Source organism: Elephantulus edwardii, unplaced genomic scaffold (assembly GCF_000299155.1).
Source record: "Elephantulus edwardii isolate Elephantulus edwardi_28Jun2011 unplaced genomic scaffold, EleEdw1.0 scaffold00074, whole genome shotgun sequence".
Taxonomy (NCBI): Eukaryota; Metazoa; Chordata; class Mammalia; order Macroscelidea; family Macroscelididae; genus Elephantulus; species Elephantulus edwardii.
In genome coordinates this window covers 347,345-364,020 of record NW_006399824.1, presented here as the reverse complement: position 1 = coordinate 364,020, position 16,676 = coordinate 347,345, and the positions used below count along the sequence as shown (strand labels likewise).

The following is a 16,676-nucleotide window of genomic DNA, read 5'->3' as shown; positions in this document are numbered from 1 at the left end:
GAAGGGTTGGGAGGGGAGAAAAGTGCAACAATGAATGAATGGAAATCCAAAATCTCTGTAAATGTTCATTGAAATAAAAAAAACCCACAAGTGTTCCAGTCTTTCGTTCATAGGGTCTCTATGAGTCATCCATGACTCAACAGCACTTAACAACAGCAACAACATGGTGTATTGACTTCTTGAATAACTGCTGAATTTCTAATTAAAATGGTGTAGTTATTTAATTGCATGAGTCCACAACAAACATCATTTATAAAAGCAAAATAACAGGAAGTCAAATACTAACAAAGGTTAGAAATGCATAAAAATAAAGTTTAAAGAAACATGAAAACTCAAAAGCAGTATCTATGAAATTGTATCTCAGAAATGTTATAAATTACAAACAGAATTTTTGTAATTTATGTTTCTGAGATACAGAATATTAACTCCTATACAATCTTGATATTCTTTCCTAACATAGTTGCCCCCCAAAAAATAAGAATAAATAATAATGCCTATCAATGTTATTGTTGTTGTTATGTGCCATCAAGTTGCTTACAATTCATAATAACCCTATGTACAACGGCCCTGAACCCTGCTCTATCCTGGGCCAACCTACTCTCTCTGACACACCTACTCCCATTACCCTAGTCACTGAGTTAATCTATCTCACGAAGGGTCTTCCCCTCTTGAACTGTCCCTCCACCCTTTCAAGCATGATGTCATTCTCCAAGAACTGTTCCCTCCTTGAAACATGCCTATGAAATACCCTGGAAACAATCCATTTGAGACAGAGATACAGGGCATATGAAGTTGCTACGTGGAAGTTCCCACCTATCCTTTGGGCCTTGGGGTTCCCATTTTATAGGCAGTTACCAAAGTAGAACCCAAAACCCAGAAAGCCTATGAAAAATCTGAGGGACATACAATGTTTTGTAAAAACAAAAAGGTACCACTTTGCGATTACTTCAATTACAACATTATTAATATATTATTTTAAAGATGTTTTAGTGTATCTAGAAAGATTTTTAATGGTTTTTAAGCATTGAAAGATATACAATATGCTACATATAAAGACAAACATGATTGACCAACATTAGATACTAATCATTAGAGACAAACTATACCTAACTGTTGTAAATTATATTGAGAACCCAGAAATGGACAAATCTATCTACAGTCAACTGATATTCAACAAGGAAATAAAACCTTTCAAATGGGGAAACGACCACCTCTTCAACAAATGGTGCTGGCAAACCTGGACTGCTAATTGCCGAAAGTTGAAACAGGATCCACATCTCACACCATACACAAAAATCACCTAAGGCTGAATAAGAGATTTGGGAGTAAAGCCCAAAATCATAAAGTTCATAAGAGACAAACAACTGGGATCAAGTGTAGGAGGCCTAGTCTATAGTATAAGGAGACTTCCAAATATAGCCAGAAATGCATAACCTGAAGAGGATAAAAATGATGAATGTTACCTTCTAAAGACTAAATCTCTGTGCTCATCAAAAACTTTTTCCAACAGAGTGAAAAGAAAACTTACTGACTAGGAACAAACATTTGGCAATACCATCTCAGACAAGGGCTTCATAATGAAAGTTTACAGAATACTCCTGCATCTCCAGAAGAAAAAGACTGATAATCAAATTACAAAATGGGCAAGAGACATAGAAAGACTTTTCACCAAGGTGGACATTCGGATGGCCAACAGACACAAGAAGAAATGCTCCAAATCACTGGCAATAAGAGGGCCGCAAATCAAAACTACAAAGAGATACCATCTTACCCCAATAGCAATGGCAAAGTTTAGTAGGGCAGCAAGTAAGAAATGTTGGAGAGGATGTGGTGAGATAGGAACTATTCTACACTGTCGATGGTATTGTAAAATGGTACAACCACTCTGGAAGGCAGTTTGGCGCTTCCTCAAAAGCTGAAAATAGAAATTCCATACGACCCAGCTATTCCACTTCTTGGAATATATCCTGAGAAAATGAGAACTGAGGCACAGAGACTTGTTCACCAATGTTTATAACAGTGTTATTCACCATAGTAAGAACATGGAAACAGCCTAAATGCCCAACCACAATGGAATGTATTGAAAAATTACAGTACATTCACACTATGGAATACTACGCAGCTCGCAGGAGCAATAATTTTGTAAATTACTACCTAACATGCAGCCAGGAAATAAAAAAAACATATTGTGATGGGAAAGTCTGCTGTTAGGGACCTCTCCAAAATACTGAAGAGCAACAGTGTCTCTCTGGAGACTAAGGTGCACCTGATACAGGCCATGGTCTTTGCAATCACTTGTTATGCATCAGAGAGTTGGACAATGACTAGGGAAGATAGAAGGAGAATTGATGCCTTTGAGCTGTGGTGCTGGAGAAAAGTATTGAATGTACCATGGACTGCCAAGAAAACAAACAGATTCATCCTTGAGAGGGTTAAACCAGGCTACTCCTTGGAGGCAAGGATTCTGGGGTTTCGTCTGACATACTTTGGACATGTTGTAAGGAGAGACAGGTCCTTGGAGAGGGACATCATTCTTGGTAGGGTGGAGGGACAGCACAGGAGGGAAAGACCCTCTATGAGGTGGATTGATTCAGTGACTGGGGTAATCGGGATGGGTGTGTCAGAGGCCATGTGATTAGCACAGGATAGAGCAGGGTTTAGGGCTGTTGTACATAGGGTCGCTATGAGTTGCAAACGACTCGATGGCACATAACAACAACAACAACAACAACTACCTAACATGAGAGGGACTGGAGAGCATTATGTTCAGTGAATTAACTCAGTCTCATAAAGACAAATACTGTATAAAACCATTATTGTAAGGGAGCTCTGGTGGCCTAGTGGCAAGAAGCTGCACTGCAATCCCAGGGGTACGGGGTTCGAATCCATCAGATGCTCTGCTGGAGAAGGAAAGACAGTCTTCCTGTACCAGTCAGATCCAATTTGACGGCACACACATGCACAAAAATAATTTTTAAAAAATAATAAAAATATTTTTAAAAACAAACCATTATTGTAGAACGAGTACAAGGCTCCAAGGAGGGGGCTTAATCATAGAGTCACATAATTTGATGGGTGGACAGAGGGATGGGTAAAGGAAAAGGGAAAGACACGGTGTGAAAATGTATATGAACTTTGTAAGTGAACCAGTATGCTGCTGTTGTTGATTGCCGTCAAGTCAAGCACGATTCATAGCGACTCTATGAACAAAAGACCTGAAGCCTTTCTATAACTAGCAACATTTATCAAAGTTCATAGATTTTCTGGAGGCATGTGTTCAGGAAGTGGATGCCACTCCTGCTTCCAAAGCAGTGTAACATGTAAAAAAGCCAAACATTAGTGCAACTAAAGTTGGTATTTTTTAAAAAGTTTGTGAGCAGCCATCTAAGGTGCAACCATTGGTCTCTCCCTGTCTGGAACAAAATAAAGTCAGAATAAAAATCACAGAAACAATCAGTCCAGAGCACTAACAGACTTTACAAACTTCACCTTCCCCAATGCTGAGACCAGAACAAGACAACGTCAGGCTACCAATGATAACCACTCTTAACATGATCACAACAGGCTGATCCTAGATAGAACTAAATCCCCCTTCTGTAAAGTTAATTCCCACTCAAAGCAACCCTCTATCTGGCCTCCAAGGCTGTAAATTTTGGGTGGGAGGAATCTATTCACCTTTCTCCTGTGGAATAGCCAAGAGATTCAAACCACTGACAAACACAGCACAACACACAATGCACTATGCTATGAGAACACCTGATTCTATAGAGAATGCAAGATAAATGTAGAGCAAAACTCCAATCATGGGCTTTCTGGTATAAAGGAGTTTGGCGGACACCCTGAGACATAAAGGCCTTGAGCAGCCCTTTCAACCTGAAACCCAGCACATCCTGTGATAGAGCCTCAGCACTTAGCACTCTAAACCACACCTGACCACAGGGGCAGCAGTGATCCATTAGTCCGTTAACTGGCAACATAAGCTCACCAGTCTATACATCTGGGCTAACACTTTTCTGAAAACAAACAAACCCAAAAAAAACCCCAACAACCACCACCTCTAAGCACAAATGTTAAGAAATGAGAAGATACTATTTGCTTTCAAGTGTTTTTAGATATTGGGTTGTTCTCCTTAAAATGTAAAATTACATCGCTTTCTCTAAAAGCAGTACATAAAAAATTAGTAGAGTGACAAAAACCAGACGGGGAGAAAACTCACCATCACCAAATCAATATATCACTGGTAGGACTACACTAAACTCGAAGCACTTAATAGCCTTCAATATGGACTACATCTCAGCATCAAGATGACAAAAATCTTCACCACTGGGGTGATGAGCAACATCATGATAGATGAAGAAGAGATTGAAGTTGTCAACAATTTAATCTTGCTTTGGTCCACATTCAACATTCTTGTTACCAGCGGTCAGACTATCAGGAAACATATTGCTTTGGGAAAGTCTGCAGTTAAGGATCTCTCAAACTATTGAGGAGGAATGATGTCAGTTTGAGGACTAAGGTGTGCCTGATTCAGGGCTTGGTCTTTTCAGTCACTTGCTGTGGACCTGAGAGCTGGACACTGAAGAAGAATGACTAAAGAATTAAAGCATTTGAGTTGTGGTATTATAGAAAAATCGTTGAATATCCCATGGAGTGTCAAAAGAATAAACTGATATTTCTTGGAGAAGGTGCTGCCAGAGTGCTCCTCAGAAGCAAGGACGGTGACACTCCATCTCACACACTTTGTTACTGGGAGGAGCCATTCCTCAGAAAGGGACATCATTCTTAGAAAAGTAGAGATCAGCAAAAGAAAAGAAAACCCTCAACAAGGTGGACTGACACAGTGACTGCACAATGAGTTCAGGTATTTCAGAGATAATGAGGATGGCACAGGATAGGGCAGGGTTCAGTTCTGTTTTTCGTAGGGGTCATATTCTTCTTATGGGTCACACTTGACTCCATGGCACCTAATAACAACAGTGCACTGTAAATGACTAACTAGCAAACTAAGGGGGGAACTCGACCTAATAGTCTAAGATTCCCAGTTTATTATCTCAGTCACTTTCATATTTCATTGCTCTTTCCTCTTCTCTCTTAAGCTTTCTCTCATACAATCTGCCCTATTAACCTAGCTAGAAAAGGCTTTTAAACTCTGTTTTCCCTATCCTTAGGAAAATTACTGCTTTAGTCTTTTTTGAGTTTACTTGCCAAGAAAGTACTGAATACTGAGAAACAACACATAGTGAATGCATGAAGAGCAGAAGGAAGAACAGATGCGATACCTAAAAGGCCACAAAATCTGACGTCTTTTGGGGAACTTTGAGTCATAAAAAGTTCAAAACCATCTTTAACTCTATTGAGGCTTACATAACATATAAGTAGGTTTACTAGATAAGGATAAGTCTGCTGCAATGGGCTTTAGTGTGCCAAGAAGTGTGAGAATGGCACAGGATAGGGCAGGGTTCAGATCTGTTGTTCATAAGGTCACTATGGGTCATACTCAACTCGACGCCAACTAGCAACAGCAACTAACAACACTGGATAAGAAGCTCTGGAGGGCAAGTCCACAGAGTTTAACCCAAAGGCTATACCTCTCTCCACCAGCATTCTCTGGGGAAATATGGACAATCTCCTCCTTTGTCACTTACAGCCTCAGAAACCCCTTGGAGGGTCAGCTATGAATCAGTTCTGACTCTATGGCAATGAGTTTTTATAGAGTCTTTTACAGTTTACTGGACCATCTTTTAAAGAATAGAGAAACATGTACATTTTGCCCAGCCTAGCAATGTCATCTATAAAGAAAAATTTTAGATAAATTTTCTCATTTTAACATGGAACCAAGCAATCTTCAAGGCAATGACATCAATCTCTAGAGCCATTGTTTTTCATTGTTCGGAATATATCATATTCCCACCCACAAGCCTGTTCACTGAAATGAATAAAGACCAACATAAAATTCTTTACCCCAGGGGTTTCATTACACTGGGCCCTGCTCCAAGTTCGCCATTACTCAGACTTGGAATTATTTCACTCCATTAGGTCGGCCACCCAAGCTGGCGCCTGGAAATTCTAATGGCGCTGACCTTCCACCCAGCAAGGAAAAGCAAGGGAGAAGTAACAGGAATTCCCTAGGGCAGTTATGTTCAGATGGGGAAATATTTTTCCCCATCCTTATGGCTAAATCACAGTATTTCTGAGCCTCAGTTTCTTTAGCTATAAAATCATTAGTAAATCATCCAAGAGGAAAAACACATGCACAGGAAGCTATGTGCAGGTCTAAACAGAAGGTCATAGAGTTCAAAGTCATGCTGAAAGCCACATTTAGACTTAGCAGTTCCAGGTACAAAGCCTTAACCTTCTCATTCAAACTGCAGCTCTATGATTTACTACTAGCAAATGCCTTATGATCACAATGATTTCCAGTCCACCACTCTCAGCTCCACTGGAGCTGAACCAACAGCAATGCTATCAGCATGCACAACTAAAAAGAAACAGGCGAATCTAAAAATGCCAAGCTTGGGGAAAGGTCAATAGGAAGAGTATGGATTAGCCCACCATGGGGCATTCACTCTGATTCTCTACAGCTGGGGTTAGAACTTAATCAACCCATCTGTACAGATGGGACAAGAAATGCCCAGGTGCATCTGCTAATGTCAACAAGCAGAAAGATCTCAGGTCTGTAAGGTCACACTCCATAATATAACAATTAAAAACTCTAAGAGTCTGACCCAAATGTGTAACACCCAAAACATAATTACCTTCCAACACTTGCTGTGATACATGCTGAGAGCCAGGGGTGAGGCAAGATCCTTAAAGTCAAGTCATATACGTCATTTAGCATCACACAAAACAGAGGTTTGTAACGGTTCTAAAGGTCTTTAACCTGGAATATGGAGTCTGGGTTTCCAACTTCTACCATTACAAACTAGTTGTCGTCATCATCATCATCAGGCTAGTCCTTTCACTTCTCCAGACCTCAGCTTCCACCACTTTAAAATGAGGAAGATAGCATGATTTTTCTCTAAGTCAAAGATCCTAAATTTTTCACATACTCTCATGAAATCTAAAATTAAGTACCTGTCAAAAAAAAAGGAGCCCTGTGGCCTAGTGATAAGAAGCTGTGCTATAATCCCAAAGGCATGCAGTTCGAATCCACCAGCTGCTTCGAGGGAGAAGGATGGACAACCTCCTCCCATGTGATTAAATGCCTCTGAAAACCGGCAGGAGGGTCAGCTATGGGTTGTTTCGGACTCGAAGGTAGACAAGAACCACCACCACCACCACCAAAATAGGTATTTGTGAGGGATTTACTAGTTCACTTCCTGACGTCTTCTCCGAAGTCTTCTCTTATGTTCACTTTTTTTATGGCCACAGCCCATAAAATCACTTCTGGACAGAGGATCCAAACCCCACTCACATGTGAGAGGCAATAAAATAAGGCAAGGTGATGAACCTGGTGTTGGCTTTGCAACTAACAAGCCCAGTGCACACTACACTTCCACAACCATCAGTCATGTGGGCCATGCAGTCACACTGTTACCACATGACACTCATCATCTATCAAAAAGGAAACTAGTCTCAGACTCCTGTGGATGAAATGTAATAGATGTAAAGTTGGTACCTAATAAACCAAATTCTATTCCTGACTCATTAATGCTCATCAGTGTCCCTACTGTACAGTGTAGACTGACTCACTGAGCTTCCAACAGTGTAATCTTTATGAAAGCAGATTATCACATCTTTCTTCCACATCAGTGGGCTGGGTTAAAACCGCCAATTTTTAGATTACCAGCCAAGAAGAGCTTCACCACTGTATCATTAGGGCTCCTCCTGATACATAGATATTATTTGCTGTTAGATGCCTTCAAGTCTGCTCCAACTCCTATAGGCCCTGCAAAGCATCGTGGTGGTGGCGGCAGCGGCGGCATTAGGCTTAACTATTCCTCATTGTTGTTGTTGTTGTGTGATACTGAGTCAGAACCAACTCATAGCTGACCCTCCAGCAGGTTTTCAAATGCAGTAAATCACACAGGAGGTGAATGCTCAACTTTCTTCTGCAGTGCAGCTGGTGGGTTCAAACCACATGCATTAAGGTTGGCAGTGCCACTCCTTACCACTAGGCCAACAGAGCTCTATTCCTACCCTACTACTCCTCTATGGGTGACTTGAAAGCACTAGGTAGCAATGCTACCTAGTGCTACTTAAATTTATTCTCAAAGAGTATTACTATAACAATTGTGTCAACATTATACCATCCATTCAAGCCAGATCCTCAGAATCTTCTTGATACCACTTGTCTTAGTTTCCTGGGGCTACCAAAACAAAATACAACAAAAAGGGTGGCTTTAAAATTTATTTCTTACAGATCTGGAGGCTGAAAGTCATTTAGCAGAGTCTTAGCCATGTCCTTGACATTCCTATTCTTGCTTACAGAAGCATCTGTAACCTCTGTCATATGGTATCTCTCTCTGTATGGCTGTGGTGTTGGACTAAACAATGACTTTTTTTTAGCCATTTAGCCTCTGTTCTCCAGCTACCTTAACTGCAGACACGTGGTCTTGCAAATCAGCATCAGCTATGAGGCTAGGATAAGAGAAAGAGTGCTTCCCACACTAAGACTAGAGGTGAGAAAGACTTGTGGCGGCAATACCCTGGTGAGAGTGAGACGCTGGAGGTGGAGAGACTGTGGCAATGCTGTGGACAAACAGCAATAGTGGCAAGGTATGACCTCAGGCATTCAGCTGTTCAAATCTACTAGCCATTCAATGGGAACAATATAGTCAGTGTCCTTCTTGGAAACCTAATGCAGGGTCAATATGAGTCAGAGCCAACTTGACAATACTGAGTTCTGAATTTTTTTTAATATTAATACATGGCCTAGTGGTAAGGAACTGCACTGTAATTCCAAAGGCGCAGAGTTCAAGTCCACCAACTGTTTCATGGGAGAAAGATGGGCATCCTCCTCCCATGCAATTAAATTGCCTGTGAAAATCTACTAGAGGATCAGCCTTGAGTCAGTTCCAACTTGAAAGTAAACAACAACATATATTAGAATATGTTAAAAGTCTCTAACACACACGATACCTTTTACAACCTGGATACCATTTAGTCATTCTGCTTTTAACTCCCATTTCTTCCCTACCCTACTCACTTTTCAGTTCAACAAACTCAACTCTCCCCTGAACACAGAAAACTAGAACACCTCTACACCATGCAATTACCATTTCCTCCCCCAGAATATTCATTCTTTACCTCCTTGTGAGCCTGGCTCCAACTGCTCTTCCTTCAAGACTTTCCTCAAGTGTCATCTCCTTTATTAAGCTTCCTCCAGCTGCTGTAGACTCTCTCATCTGCACCCACCACACTCCCTCCCCCATTCTGCCACAGAACTAGTTATTTCTGTAAGACTATTTCCCTCACTGGAGTATGTGACCTGTAAGGGTAGAATCATTATTACATAATATGATGTACTAGCCATTTAAGAAGCAGTGAATAAATGACAAAAACTTGTTCAAAATTACTCTCTCCCTGTAAATTATACAAGATCTTAATCATGTAAACATCTCCTTTTCATTCTTACCCCAACATCAAAAGGTCAGGTGCTTATAACTTAACAAACAAAGGCAACTATCTTGTCTTAATTCTAAATCATCCATAAGATGTACAGGAAGAGTCCTAAATTCTAACACTTTCATATGTAAATCTTCTTCAGAGAATACTTCTAACAGTGGAAAAAATAATCCTTCCTGGGAAGAAAGAAAGCCCAAACCCATTATCCATTCCTGCCCACTGTCAGCCCTCATACTTCAACAGGAGCAGAATGATGCCGTTTCTGGAGCTATAAGCTATACAGGTTCTATCTAGGCAGCTGGAAAACCACCTTTGCTTCAATCAGATCCTATAAGCCTTTGGAATGCTCTACCAAACACAGCCCTGAATTACTGTTTTTCATTACTGATGTGCTTTCTACTGAACCTTACTCTGAGATAAAGTGGAATTATAGCTGCATTACTAGCTACAGAATGACTGAAAGAGATATAGGGTTGTAACAGACTTCGTGAACTCACAGACAGGAAGCTATCTCTGAATCTTAATGGAAGAAAAGACTAAGTGGAAAAAATAAAAGGTGTTGTTTATTTGCAGATCACATAGATGAAAAATACTGTGACTGTGAGCAGCCAAATGCTACACTAAATACGCAGGCTCCAGGAGCTGGAGCCCAAGGATGATAGTGATACTGCGTCAAACAGCACTTCTCATATCAATGATGGTGATTATAAAGGGAGGTGATTGCAAGAGACATTATTAAAAAGGTAAATCTTGTGTCCTCAAAAAGTCAAGGGTGAGGTCAAGGACAAGCATGCTATCAAAGAGGAAAAAGAAACCAGTTACTTTAGAAAAAGAAAAGAGAAGTTACAGGAAGGCAGGGTGAGATATGAAAGTAAAAAAAGTACCTACTGTTCCAAAAAATGTGAACTTCACAATAATATTTAAAAAATGAAAATGTGGTGCAGAATTCTAAAAATGACTCCCAATGACCCCAACTCGTATAATCCCTTCCTTCTGTAGGTGGAAACTGAGAACGTGACGTAACTCCTATGATTACATTATGATATAGGGCACAAGTGACTTTAAAATAAGATTATCCAGGTCAGTCTAATCTATATACATGAATTCTTTAAAAAAACTGCATTTTCTCTGGCTGGTAGCGGAAATTAGAGATTCAGAGCACAAGAAAGATTTGAGGGAAGCTGGGAAGGCTGTGTATCTACAAAATGCAGACTACAGGGGAGCTCTGGTGGCCTACTGGCAAGAAGCTGCACTGCAATCCCAGAGGCACACAGTTCAAATCCACCAGATGCTCTGCTGGAAAAGAAGGGACAATCACCTCCTGTACCAGTCAGAACTGATTTGACGGTACATGCACACAAAATAATAAAATAAAAATAAAAAAAATATTTAAAAAAAAATGCGGACTACAGGCTGACAGCTACAGGAAACTGAATTCTGCTAACAACCTGCAAGCAGATTCTTCCCCAGACTCCACATCAGAGACCAGAGAGTCAACACCTTGTTTTTGACCTATGAGACTCTAAGGAGATAACTGGAGTCCAGCCAGTCTTCTGAACTACCGAACTGCAAGTTATTCTAAAATACATGTTGTTTTAAATCCATAGAGTTCCAATGATTTCTTACAATGAAAATAAACCCTAATATGTTAGGGTAGGGTATAAAAGTAAATTAACAAATTCATGTTTCGGGGGAGCTCTGGTGGCCTAGTGGTAAGGAGCTGCAACTACAATCCCAGAGGCTCATGGTTCGAATCCACCAGATGCTCTGCCGGGGAAGGAGAGACAATCTCCTCCTGTACCAGTCAGATCTGATTTGACGGTACACTCACACAAAAATAATAAAATAAAAATAAAAAACATAAAAAAAAACCCACCAAATTCATGTTTCAGTAGTCCCAAAGATTCCAAAACTAATGACAAATCTTGCCATGAATTGTAGGAAGTATAAATGTCTTCTCAGAAAAACAAAAGGAGAGCAGCAAAATATTAATACCATCAATTAAAGATTATTTTTTTAAATTATTGAAGCATTTATTGAATTAAATGTTTCTAGCGACATGGCTACTACATTCAAGTGATTGCAATCACCAAAGAGGTACAGACAGGCATTGTTCACCTTGACTTTGCCTGTTTTCTTCTCCTCCAAGTCCTTGGTGTAAACAAAGGAAAATAAGTCACAGGTAGAGGACATACTGCCCAGGTCCCTAAGCCAGGTCCACAGCAGAGGAAGCCTCACCCTTGTTAACCTGCTCAAGAAAGAGGAGGTGGGTCTTGAGTAGGTAGTTAGAAGCCTCAGTTCATTCCTGGGAGGGAGCAAAGTTGTAAGTCAAGTCCTTTGGTAGTTTGAGTCTTCTTCACCCGTTTCTTCGGCTTACCTCATATATGAGTCAAGTGTCTATTTTTTTGACGTGTTTTAGACACAAACTGTAAGACTTTGCTCTCTCAAGGTCTTCTGGAGTCTTCTCATGGTGGCTGAAACAAGGCAGCTACGAACAGTACTTGTGATACTGTGATCCTGTGTCCATCTTTTGGCCTGTTACTTGCTTGGTGAACCAGGAGAGTAAACTCCTGAATCCAGTATTGCTCTCCTCCAGGCTGTTTCCTTAGCAACACTGTGGTTTAGTCGCCTCAGCCTCTCCTGAGCATTCTGCAGAATGTTGTTGACCAAGACAACTCGGTGCCGGCCATTAAGTAACTTCTTCACATAGGGGTCAAGATCCAGGGCCGCTTTCTGATCCTCACCGATACGACACAGTTCTGTGGCTAGGTTGTCAATCTGTTCCCAGAGTTCTACCTGACTCTGGCTGCAGAAACTTGAGAAGCCCCTCGGTGACCTGCAGGCCCTGCTACCAGGGTCCCTGCTCCAGACACAGCGGTGGAACCAGTCCCTGCCATCACAAACTATCCAGACGCCCAGAACCTGCCACAAGGGCCCCAAATAAAGATTTTTACGTGAAGAGTATGGGAATGAATATGTCTCTAAAAAAATGAAGATTCTGTTAATGTTTGGCTGACGTAACTCCTTTTAGTGGCCAGGAGAAAGGATGTCAATTGGAGTTGAAAAATTCAAGCATAACTAGGAAAGTGTTGCTGCTCCCTTCTCTGTCCTCAAATACAACACCCGTTATTGTTCCATTCTCGTCTAGGCCTGTCCCACGTAAAAACACTTGCTGAGAGAGTGAGACAGTTGGAGTGCTGTGTTAGGAGCCATCAAGTCAAATATGACTCATCGCAATACAATGAGTAACTGCCGTATCCTGTGCTTTCCTCATTATCTCTGACACACAGAAGCTCTTTACTGCAGTCACTATGTCACATTCATCTTGTTGACCTTCCATCTTGTGTTTTGTGTTTTTTTTTTGGATGAGGCTGAACTTTATTTTATATTCTTTTTGAAATTTTTTCTTTTTTTTATTAATTTTAATGAAAGTTTACAAAGACTTTGGATTTCCATTCATTCACCGTTGCACTTTTCTCCCTGTCCACCCTCCCCACCAGTTTGTTCTTTTCCTTGAAAAGTAAAAAAAAAAATTATTTCATTGTTACACAGTCCCTCCACCAAGTCCACTCTACTATGCAGCCTTCATTCTGGACTCCTGTCATGACAATAATATCTTATCAGGTATCTCTTTTAAACAGTTCTCACCCTCATCTGTTTCAAAGCAGTATACACAATTTACGCCATCTTTCTCAGTCTCCCCCCAGCCCTGATGTCAGTCCTGTTGTACAGCAGTGGCATTATGCAGTATTTGTCCTTTTGTGACTGAGATATTTCATATGTCCTCCAGGGTCACTTGCTTTGTATAATAGTTGATGAGTTCCTTGTTTTTCAATGCAGCATAGTATTCCATTGTGTGGATATACCACAGATTCTCTATGCATTCATTTGTTGATGGTCACTTAGGTTATTTCCAACTCCTTGCTATTGTGAACAGAGCCACGATAAACATGGATGTGCATATATCTGCTTGGGTGGCAGTTATGGTTTCTTTAGGGTATAGTCCCAGTAGTGGAATTGCTGGATCAAATGGTATCTCTATTTGAGACTTTGTGAGAAAGCGCCATACAGCCTTCCATAGTGGTTGCACCATTTTATACTCCCACCAATAGCGAATAAGGGTTCCAGTTTCTCCACAACCTTGCCAGCATTTGTTGTTTGCTGTTCTGTTAAATTTTGCTATTCTTACTGGGATGAGATGATATCTCATAGTTGTTTTGATTTGCATCTCTCTTAGAGCTAGGGAATTTGAACATTTCTTCATGTATTTGTTTACCATTTGAATGTCTTCTTTGGTGAAGTGGCTGTTCATATCCTGGTCCATTTTTCAGTTGGGTTGTTTACCTTTATCTTATTGTGGTGCTTGAGTATTTTATAAATTCTAGATATAAGTCCCTTATCTGACATGTCATTACCATTGCTTACAAGATCAATATAACAAGAGGACATAAAAAATAATAAATATCTATGCACCAAATAAAAGACCTGCAAAATATTTAAAACAAACATTAAACAAAACTGAAAAAGGAAATAGACAACACTACTATAGTACTTAGAGACTTCAATACACCACTCTCAAGAAAAGATAGAACTACCAAAAATAAACTCAACAAAGATACTGAAGAATTAAACCACACAATAACCCAATTCAATCTCATATATATTTATAGACTAATGCACCCAAAAAAAGCACAGTATACCTTCTTTTCCAATGTGCATGGAACATTCTCCAGAATACATCACATTTTAGGTCACAAGGCATGCATCAATAAACTCAAAAATAAATAATACAAAGCATCTTCTCAGACCACAATGCTACAAAATTAGAAATTAATAACAAGAGGATAGAGGAAAAACCTGTACATTTGGAAGCTGAACACCACCTCGCTTGAACATAAGTGGATACTAGAAGAAATAAAAAATGAAATTAAAAAGTTTCTTGAAACAAACGACAATGAAAATACCTTAAAGACAAGGTTTTAAGGGCGGTCTGGTGGCCTAGTGATAAGGAGCTGCACTGCAATCCCAGAGATGTGTAGTTCAAATCCACCAGATGCTCTGCTGGAGAAGGAGGGACAATCTCCTCCTGTACCAGTCAGATCCGATTTGACGGTATACACACACACACACACACAAAAAAAAAAAAAAGACAAGGTTTTACACGCTACTTGGGTGAGTAGTGGCTAGAGTCTTCAGAAGAACCGGATGACGCCCAACTACTACTACTAAGTTCTCTGAACCATAGCACACATGAAGAATATGCTCCACAAATCAGCCACAGGAGACCAAAGGGTCAGCACTTGTACAAAAACAAAGGTCACAGGCAAGAAAAGGCAGGAAAGATGGGCGAATGTAAATGAGGAACTGTGGGAGGAAGTGAGAAGGATGCTTACATTGACAGGAGTGTGGCTAATGTCACAAAATAAAATAAACAGAAATTGTGGAATGGAAAAATAACTTGATCTGTAAACTTTCACCCAAACCACAATAAGATATTAAAAAAAATAAATAGAAAATAGATGGTTATTCAAGGAGCTCTGGAGACATTATGTGTAGGGTGTCATGCTACTAACCAAAAAGCCACATATCTCCTTTGGCTCAGATACCAGCGCTCCACAGGACAAAGACAGGAATCCCTTCCTATTACTATTTACAGTCTCATAAACCTGGATGGAGGAGTGTCTTTATGAGTTGGAATTGACTCAATGGCAGTAAGCTGGTTTTTGAGGTTTTGTTGGGTTTTTTCCAGCTAATCCATTAAACATGTACTCACGGCCAAGAGCACTGGAACTCACCCCTGAACATAACCTGCCTAACACGTATTTCTCATAGAAGGCTCACTGGACCCTTCTTGCACTCAGAACATTTATTAATACTTCAACACTCAATGTGCTGAATCATTTTAAACAAGAAAATGACCAACAAAAAAGCACAAATGTACAAAAAAACAGAGCACTAAAAACAAATCACAGACAAAAAAAAATATTTAAGAAATAAATATCTGGTAAAGGACATGTTGTTAGGCGCTGTCAAGTCAAGTACGACTCATGACCCTATGAACAGCCAACCTGAACCCTGCCCTATCCTGTGCCATCCTCACCATCTCCGAAACACTCAAGTTCACTGCTGAAGTCACCGTGTCAATCCACCTCATTGGGGTCTTCTTCTCCTTCAGTGACCCCTCATCTTTACAATAATGTCTCTCTTCAGTGAACACACTCACCTTGCTTCATGTCCAAAAAGGACATGCTAGAACATATAAAAATGTTATAACTGAATAATAAGAAACACATAAACTCAATGTAAAAATGTACAAAGGATTTGAACAGATACGTCACAAAAGCAGATATACACACGATAAACACATGGGAAAAAATGTTCAGCAGCATGAGTTAACAGGCTAATGTCAATTTAAGTCATAATGAGATAGCACAACAAGCCCACCAGAGTAGCTGAAATCAGTATTAAAACAGACACCACCAAATGTTGGCAAAAATGCAGAACAAACAGAATTCTCTCATAAAGCATGTGGTAGTATAAAAAAAAACAACACTTTGGGGAAAGGTCTGGTTACTTTCCATAAAACTAAGATACCCCTTCGAATTGTAGTGTTGGTGAAAAAACTGAGTACATCATGGACTGTCAAAAGAGCCAACAACGCAAATCCTGGAAGAAGTATAGTCAAAATGTTCCTTAGAGAAATGGACATATTGTGGGCACACTACCAGGAGTGGCTGGGGAACTCTGGTGTGGTCCACAGGGAGCTGTACTGTTAACCCAAGGTGGTGCTTCTCTGGCAGCTGGAATCCTTGAGAAGATTCCCCTGGGAGGAAGTTGAACATTCTCCTTCTGTAAAATATACAGCCTTGGAAAACCCTCTGGAGGGTCAAATATAACTAGGTTGGTTCCTAAATGACAGCCATGAGTTTGAGTTTTTGTGATCAGGAAGGGTCAGTTCCTGGAGAAACACATCATGCCTCGTACAGCAGAGTCAGGAGAAAAGAGGAAGACCCTCCCTGAGATGGACTGACACAGTGGCTGCAAGACTAAGCTCAAACACAACCCCCTTCACACTGTGGGGACAGCACAGCACCGGCAGTGCTTTGTTC

The 16,676-nt window shown here is 40.3% G+C and overlaps 1 protein-coding gene and 1 pseudogene across 1 annotated transcript in view; both read right to left on the bottom strand.

Annotated features, from left to right (window-relative positions):
• The window catches only part of ASCC1 (activating signal cointegrator 1 complex subunit 1), a 165,435-nt gene that overhangs the window by 127,695 nt on the left and 21,064 nt on the right, over window positions 1–16,676 (bottom strand). The gene's annotated exons all lie outside the window — the stretch shown is intronic.
• LOC102853049 lies at window positions 12,106–12,464 on the bottom strand (annotated as a pseudogene).